This window comes from Miscanthus floridulus, chromosome 5 (genome assembly GCF_019320115.1).
Source record: "Miscanthus floridulus cultivar M001 chromosome 5, ASM1932011v1, whole genome shotgun sequence".
NCBI lineage: Eukaryota > Viridiplantae > Streptophyta > Magnoliopsida > Poales > Poaceae > Miscanthus > Miscanthus floridulus.
This window is the reverse complement of record NC_089584.1, coordinates 18827726-18836232: the sequence shown is the minus strand read 5'-3', so window position 1 is coordinate 18836232 and position 8507 is coordinate 18827726. Positions and strand designations below refer to the sequence as shown.

Here is an 8507-nt window from a genome sequence, read left to right as displayed (position 1 = left end):
GGCTATGCTAGGGCGAGAGAGGGAGAGGAAGAGAGGCGCGGGCCATAGGTATTAAAGGCTCGGCACCAGAGTGACGGGCGCCGAGCTCACTGCCATGTCATCTACCATGCCGAGGAGCTCGCGCCAGAGACGCTGGCGCCGAGACGTGTTAGCTCGGCGCCAGCATCAATGGCGCCGAGCTAAGAGTCTATTTTCTGAATTTTTTCCGCCATGGACCTATTTATGAGAAACTTAAAAAAATCAAAATGTAAAAAATTCGGCGAACCTGACCTGCCCCTCTCTCTCTCTCTCAGTCGCTGTCGGCCCTGCAAAGGCGACACGTCTCCCCGCCGTGGCATTGGCCACAGGCGAGATGAAGACGACCGTCTGCTTCGTTTAAGGTCAAGGTCACCACTCACCGCCACCACTGCTAGGCTACAGAGTGCTCGTCATCATCCGGCTGGCGCACGGATGCATGGTCGCCGTGCCGTGACAGTACGCGTTTGTCATGCGAGCGGAAAACTGGACGCGGGATTAGGTGGGGGCGCGCAATAACCTACGTCCACCACTCGACCGAGCTCGAGGCCTACGGAATACATACGCGCGCTTGCTTGTCACGTCAGGACAGGGAGAACGAAACTTGTTTAAAGCGCTTCGTTGTTTCCATCGGTCTTATCTGCTTCATTGTACGTACGAGCCAGCTTAGGATAGATAAGCATATCCACAACCTATGGAACGAAGGGTTGGTCGCCGTGTGCCCGAACGAAGACTGAAGGACAGCAACACGTAGTGGGGATTCCCTCAGGTCATCTCCGCCCCGTCCGCCGGTCTATCTGGGCACTAAACAAGGCCGCCACCAATCATACACCAGCATCCATCATTGCATCCATCCAGTGAGTCTGTAGGCGAGTACGAGTATGCGTGTGCCGCCGGTGGTTTCCGGAGCCGGGTAAAGAACGCTAGAGGAGGAGCACACAGTATTGCGCCTGCCGCCTGCGGCGAGGTGAGGTGAGCACGCACGTACGGCGGCCCCGCTCTGCGGCATCACGTCGTGTCCTGCCTGCCCAGGGACCCCAGCCTTTTGGGCTTTTGGCGTGCGGCAGCAGAGAGCGGTCAAAAAAAGAGGGAACAATGGAAGCGGCAGCCGGCAGCACTGCACGGCGGCTGCGTGCGGCGTGGTCCGCCGCAGCACGATGCCATGATGCTCGCTCTCGAGCGCAAAGGGAGGGGGTGGGTGTGCGAGGGGGGCGTGGATTGGACAGGAAGACCACGGACGCGCCGAGCCCTTTTCGGAGGCGGAGGCAGGCTAGGCTCGTCGCCGTCCTCCTCTGCCCTCTGGTAAAGATGACGAGGGGAGGTGGAGGGATCCGAGGAGGAGAGGAGATCAAGGAGTGTGTACGCCTTTACCTGCGCACGGGACGCAACCTGCCGCCAGCGACTGCGAGTGTCTCCAATGTCGAGACGTGGATCGCAAATGCAATCGCTGGTCTATAGTACACGTAGTAGTTTTCTCACCCGCTAATATCCGGCGACACGTCGGCGTTCTGATGCTCCGGAAGCTGGAGCTGGAGGACTTTGGGGTAATGTACATGTGCCTGTTCCGACAACTGATGCAGCGACGATGTTCGACGGATCAAGCATCAACGGTTAAGGGTGCGCGGCCGGGCCGGGGCGCATCCTCCAGAGCCGGACGGACGGGGCAAACAAACCTACGCCGGAGGGAGGGACGGCGCGCGCCTCGGCGTCGTCGGCGACATGGGCCGACGGGCGGTGGCGCCCAGGAGCGGGCATGTGCCAGTGCCACGCCCACGCTGGTGGACGCGGCAGCGAATCCCCCAACACACACGTGCGGTGCGACAGCGGACCGCCACCGCTGCCGCTGGGTCGGTCAGGCCGGCCGGCCGGCCCTCGTGCCAGCGGCGCCGATCCGGCGTGTGGTGTTGTGCGTACAGATTGCCGTATGTATCCCGAGACGAATTAGCTTCTCGGCCTCGGGTCACCGGCCACCGACACCTGCCTTTCGACACCGGATCCAGTATCCAGATCTTCTCCATGTTTACTGTAATAACCCTCCATGTTTGGCAGCAGCATCAGTATCACTAGGCTGTGTTTGGCATAGCTCAAGGGGCTCCGGCTCCTCCGTAGCAGTACTGTAGCACGAAGACGTTTTAGATTTTGAGGTAGAAAATGAGCTGAGAAGATGAAGAGCCGGTGAAGCCATGATTTCGAGCTTCTCTGGCTCCGTGCTACTGGCTCCGTGCTACAGTGCTGCTACAAAATAATGAGGTCACAAAAGGTGGAACAAGAAAGGAAAGTCGAGTTGGATGATTAGCGCGCACGAACGTGGTTGCCAGGCTCTCAAGACCCTTCAGAATAGTCGTAGCAGTACAAGGAAAGGCGTAAAGCAGTGCTAGCGCGATGCCGTAAAGGCCATTATAACGCCCTTCTTGCGATCTCTTTGTTTATTTATGCACCACTGGACTTATATTCTGTACGCGGCAATGGAACCTCGCTCGCCCTACAGTACGTGGGGATGGGGGTGCACAGCCGTAAAGCGACGGCCGAGGAGGGAGAGCGATCATGAGATGGATCGATTAGCTTGGCGTTGGCGCCATGCATGCCAAAAGAAAGTGCCACTTCTTCGTTGGCCGAAGCGATCGGCTTGGTCGGGGATGGCAAAGAGGCGCTGGATGTCGCTCGGCGAGGAATACGATCCCAGCCAGCCAGTGGCAGATCACATCATTAGCACCGCATAACAAAGGATCTGGAGAAGAGGACCACTGCACCAACCCCAGTGGCCTCCCTTCTCATCAGAAATTATCCGCATCACTCCTTGCCATGTTTTAATAAAAAAAAAGTAACGAGTGATTTCACGAAGATCTGATAAAAAACATGCAGACCCTGATTGAATTCGGAGGGCTGATGAGACGTCCCCTTTGGGAGCACTCCCTCCAAATGAGATTCGGATATAGGGGCCATTTGATTGCGTTTGTCAATCTACATCTATCTTCAATGACTGCAACAAGATCTCCACTTCACTTCAGATGATATAAATTTGTGAAACGATAATCCCAGATATCCAGAAAAAGAAAACCCAAATTTGTGGGTTTGTAGTCTATACTTGGCGGGGGCACTATCAAGTAAAGAAAGATACAACAGGATGGTTTTATAAACATAAACGTTCTTGCTGGTTTGCTCTGGAACTAAACACCCCATGAAAACGACATATAGCATCAGATTCAGAGAAGGGCTCCTGCTAAAGCTCAAAGCGAGATTGTCTGTTTGCTTAGAAGAAAATTGGGAGGTACACGGAACCAGAGCGACCAAGTAGCAAGAAAAAACAAGTCAATGTATTAAACCAAAAGAAACATATCAACATCAATATCAAAAGTACAAAACCGGACCCGATGTATATATTTAACTCGAATAAGGTTTCTACAAGCAAGCTAATAACACACTTATCTGCACCTCAACCTGAATGACATCCATGAGATCAAATATACAGAGGGCTACACAAATGATGAGTTCTTCGTTTTCACTTTCACCAGGTTCTTTTGGACACTATATATTTTATTCAAAATAAGAAGAAGAAAAAAGACCAATTGGAGAAGGGATCCAACAGTTGACTCCCCCCAATCTAACATGGTCACCCTTCTCCATCAACACAAGAACCATCCAATGAAAATCCTATTTTGAACCCATCCTTGGACGCATACTTGTTTTGATCGCAAATGCACAGTTGCCTAATAGCAACACCTTCCACTCTTTGTTGCAGACTCATGTAACATGGGGTAGAAACAATAATGATAACAGATGGATAACTACGCCTGTAGAATTTGAAACATACCCGAATTCACCAATCCTCGGTCTGAGGCACAGTTTTGCTTAATGTTTTTCAGCCTGTCCAGCATCAGGAGACACAATGGGCTGATACTGAGGTGGCAATGTTGGAGGTGCAGCTGCCTGTGAGTAGTAGACTTGTGGGCGCGTAGGATCAGCATACTCATATCCAAAGTTGCCAGCCAAATTTGCGACAGGCTGCGGTGAGGGGTGGTGGTGCGATTGAAGGACATGGTGGTATGCCATCCCAGCATATCCAGGTGCTGGAGCAGGCGTAGCGGCAGCTGTTGTTCGATAAACACCAGGTTGTTGCAATTCAGGCCTTACAGCCATCTGAGGAATTGGCACGGTCGGCTTTGGCGTTGTGTCAACAAGGGTGGGAGGTGGCAAAGTGACTTGTGCACCAGGAGGCATGCTATATGGCTGATGTGCATTCTGCTGCATAGGAAGGTAATACATCCCCGTATTTGGGTCGAATGTAGGTGCCTGTTGCGGCCTCGGCACAGTCTGGGGTGCCTGCTGAGGAACAGGATGGTGGTAATAGGACTGGATTGGAATGAAGGTGCCAGTGGCAGGGTTGTGGATGAAATGCTGATTTCCAGCAGCAACAATCTGCTGAGGAGCTGGTTGTTGTGGTTGCTGCTGCTGCTGCGGTGGCGGATGTTGCTGCGGTGGCTGAGGCGCATGCATCTGGGTAAGGACATATCCAGGTGGGACCTGTGTTGCGGCGGCAGCCGCGGCAGCGTCCGGAGCTGATACAGGGAGGCGGTAGCTGGCAGCTTCCGTTCCCACCGGCATGTCTCGTTTCAAGTCGGCCGGAGGAGATCTATCATTATAGTAGACGGCTCTGAAACAAGTGACCAAACATACAAGGAAAGCAGTCTCTCATGTACTAGTGGATAATCAAGGTCTAACAATATGTATACGTTTTATAAAATTGGTCATGTCAGCTTACCTGTTGGTGGGATCAACAACCGGCGGAACCTCCTGCTTGAGAGGTTGTGGTTTCCGACCTCCGCCACCGTGATCGGACTTGTCATCGTCAGAGAACACTCGACTGGACGCCTCAGAGGGCGACATGCCGGTCATGGCAGGGATCGGCACCTGCTGTTGAGGTTGTATGTATGGCGGCAGCTGCTGCTCGGAGATCCCCATCTGCGCGAAGTGATCCTCCACGGCGGTAGGTTGCATGATGCGGGCGTCCGACGGGCGGTCCTCCGGCCGCACGCGTATAGGCGGAAGATTCGATAGCGACGGGGCCGAGGAGGTAGACCCGAACGAGGAGTTCTTGTCCAGCATCGGCGAGTCTGGCACGGATTGGACGTCGTGCGGGTGCCTCCCTGCACCGACGGCGGCAGCGACGGCGGTGGCGCCGGCCGGGAGCTTCGGCTGGCTGGCGCGCTGGTCCTCCGTGGGAGCCGAGTTGGTCACGCCGCTGCGGGAGTGCACGGAGAAGTCGTCCTCGAGGCCGAGAAGACAGTTGACGGAAGCTGAATCGGTGGAGATCCCCCTCGGGATGCCGTCGAGGGAGCCGGAGATGGCGCTGTTGAGGGCGTCGACGAACCAGTTCTCGGACTTCGAAGAGTCGTCGAGCAGGGAGCCGAGCGAGGACGAGGACTCAGGCTGGGCGGGGAAGAGGAAGAGGCGGATCCGGGAGGTGCGCGAGGATCCCCCGCCGGAGGAGGTCGCAGCGATGCGGTCGTACTCATCGACGAGGTTGTCGAGGTCCTCGTCCGTAGAGACGGAGATGAGGGAGTCGAGGTCCTCGTTGGGCAGCTGATACTTGAGCGTGAAGGGGTGGCCGCCCAGCAGGGACCGCGAGAGGCGCGCGTGGACGTCGGCGAGCGACGCGTGCCGGTCCACGGCCACGATCCGGGTCTCCCCGCCCACGTAGCAGAGCGACTTGTCGGTCGGGCGCGGGACGATCCGGCCCCCGAAGCTGCACATCAGGCGGAGCCGGGCCCCCGCCGCCGGCAGCCGCCGCCGCCGCCGCCGCGGAGGACGGGAAGGGCTCGTCCCACGAATCCCCACCCCGGCTGCGTGGAGAAGACTCCGTGGACTCGGGGTACCCGGGCCCAGGGCCGGGGCCCCCAACGCCGGCGGCCGTCGCCGACGGCAGCGGCTCCATGAGCGAAGCGAGCGGTTGAGGAGGGGAGGGGAGGGTGACTTGCTGCTCTGGCTGCGCTTGTTTCCTTCGTGGGTTTTTGGGTGGGGATTTTATTGAGATTTTGGGGGAAAGGGCGAATATATGAGGGGGAAACCAAAGAGGAAGCGAGGATGGGGACGGAAGGACGAGGGCGTAGTGGGGCCCGCGCCAGGAAATATCGCTGGTTAGGCCGCGTTTAGCTCGCGAAAATTTAGTAATCTGGGTGCTGTTTATTTCTCAAAATTTTGCAAAATATTTCAAGATTTCCCGTCATATTGAATCTTTGACGCATGTACGAAGCATTAAATATAAATAAAAAATAAAACTAATTACACAGTTTATACGAAATTTACTAGACGAATCTTTTAAGCCTAATTAGACTATGATTGGACACTAATTATCAAATAACAACGAAGTGCTACAGTACCATTTCCCAAAAAAATCCGTCCACTAAACAAAGTCTTGGTTACTGTAGCACTTCCGTTTTTATTTAGCCATTAGTGTTCAATCATGGATTAATTAAGCTCAAAATGTTCGTCTCGCGATTTCCAACCAAACCATGCAATTAGTTTTTTTTTTTACATTTAAAACTCCATACACGTATCGTAAAATTCAATGTGATAGTTACTGTAGTATTTTTTAGAAAAACTTTTTTGAAACTAAGCGAGCCTTATTACGGGAGGCGGTTTTGCGGCCTGTGATCGGTCCCCCCTGCCCCCTCTCGCGGCGGCGGCTGCTCCCGCTCCCTTGCATCTAGCTCGGTTTTTTCTTCTCCTCGCTTTTCTGTCGACGCCATGGCGAGCGCCAGCTAACCTGCCGAGTTGTTTTTCTTCTCCTCGCCATGCGGCGTCTATTATTTGATTGATTATTGTTATTTATTATTCTAATTCTAACGGAGAACTGCATGCTAGCTTTGGACTAGCCCACCAGAAAATGACCCTCGATTAGTGAAAGTGTTATATAAGCCCTCGAGTAGTCGAGCTATGCCAAATGCTACAATGTTACATACTCCCTCCATCTACACGCCATAAGATCTGTGCAAATCAAACTAGCTTAGTTTTTAAAAGTTATAGTAAAAAATATTAATATTTATGTCTCGCACCGGTAGATTTAATATAAAAAATATATTTTATAATTAATTTAATAGTACTTATGTTGTACCGTAAATATTAGTGTTTTTTATATAACTTTGGTCAAGCTTTAAATTATTTGACTACTCGAAAAGTGAAAATTTTCATCCTTTTGAAGATACAGGGAGTATGTCTCGTGGGCAATATCGCAATACCAGTATCACATTGAGATTGTACGGCACAGTGGTGGGAGTTTAGGCCTTTAGTGATTAAACCTTGAATCAATTGTTCAAAAACTTTTATCTAACTCATTTGCATTCTCCCATCTTTAGATTAAGAATAACAAGAGCCATGCTCTTGAGATGAGGGAAATAGGAGGTGAGACAATAGACGATCTCGATCTATAGTTCAAAATTTAAGCAATACATTAGTTTTATCGGGTAATGGTTAATTAATTAAATTTAAAAATCATCCTGAATTGCTTAATGAAACAAGTGACACGATATACAAGATTGGGACTCATACCGCCTCATAATTACAAACATAGCCATCAAAATCTTCTATACTCATTAGGTCGACGCTCCTTTGTGGCAATTGCCACCAAGTTATGTTCACCCTAACCTAACTTTGGCTAGTGTGGCATCTCCAACCTGTCTCGTCGCCTTTTTACTTGGTACAGCTATGTATTTATTCATATACACACGCACACCTCACGCACCTCTAGGTATACATCTAGGCCTACAACTATATACAGCTAGAAAAAAACATATGTTTATTGAGATTAGTAGGTTGACGACAAACATGTATGAACTAATTATTGTGGGCATCATGCATGGGAGCCAACAAAACTCATAATTAGGGCAAGCCCTGGTGAAACACTAAGAATCTGTCCACTGATCGATTACTAACGGATGGGTAGCCACCAGACCCACTAGCCGCATCCTCGTTCTGTTGGCAGCTCAATACTTATTGTCATTTTGCATATGGGTCATATGCAGGAGAGAAATGAGTATGTAAATTGTCACATGACCTTCCTAATGCAAGTTTGCAGACATTACAAAACACACCAACACATGCTTGCTTTGAGATATTGTTGGTTTTCAATTAACCTACTTATGAGTTTTAAGGTAGGAGTAGATTATTGTATTTTAAAGTAGATTAAGATCTTGCAAAGGCAAAATGAGAACTATTAGAATGCAACTACACAAGTTAAATCTTATAAGATCATCTTTTTTCTACTTCTATTCATCTTAACACGGTGTTTGCGCAGATGATCATATAATTTTTTTTCCATCTAAACTACGTACAGACAGACAACCAAACATACTGTAAATCTGTAATCACCTCCATGCTTTCAGGTCATCAGGTGAGCTTGGCTCCTGATAGAAGCCAGGCTTGGATCTTCAATTGTAAAACAGCATCAGAGTATTATACGAGAACAAAAACCCAGAACAGGAATCGAGGCCTCGATG

The 8507-nt window shown here is 51.0% G+C and overlaps 1 pseudogene; it reads right to left on the bottom strand.

Annotated features, from left to right (window-relative positions):
* Positions 1-3363: 3363 nt before the first annotated feature.
* On the bottom strand, positions 3364-6067 carry LOC136449612 (RAF-like serine/threonine-protein kinase PRAF; annotated as a pseudogene).
* Between the last annotated feature and the right edge of the window lie 2440 nt (positions 6068-8507).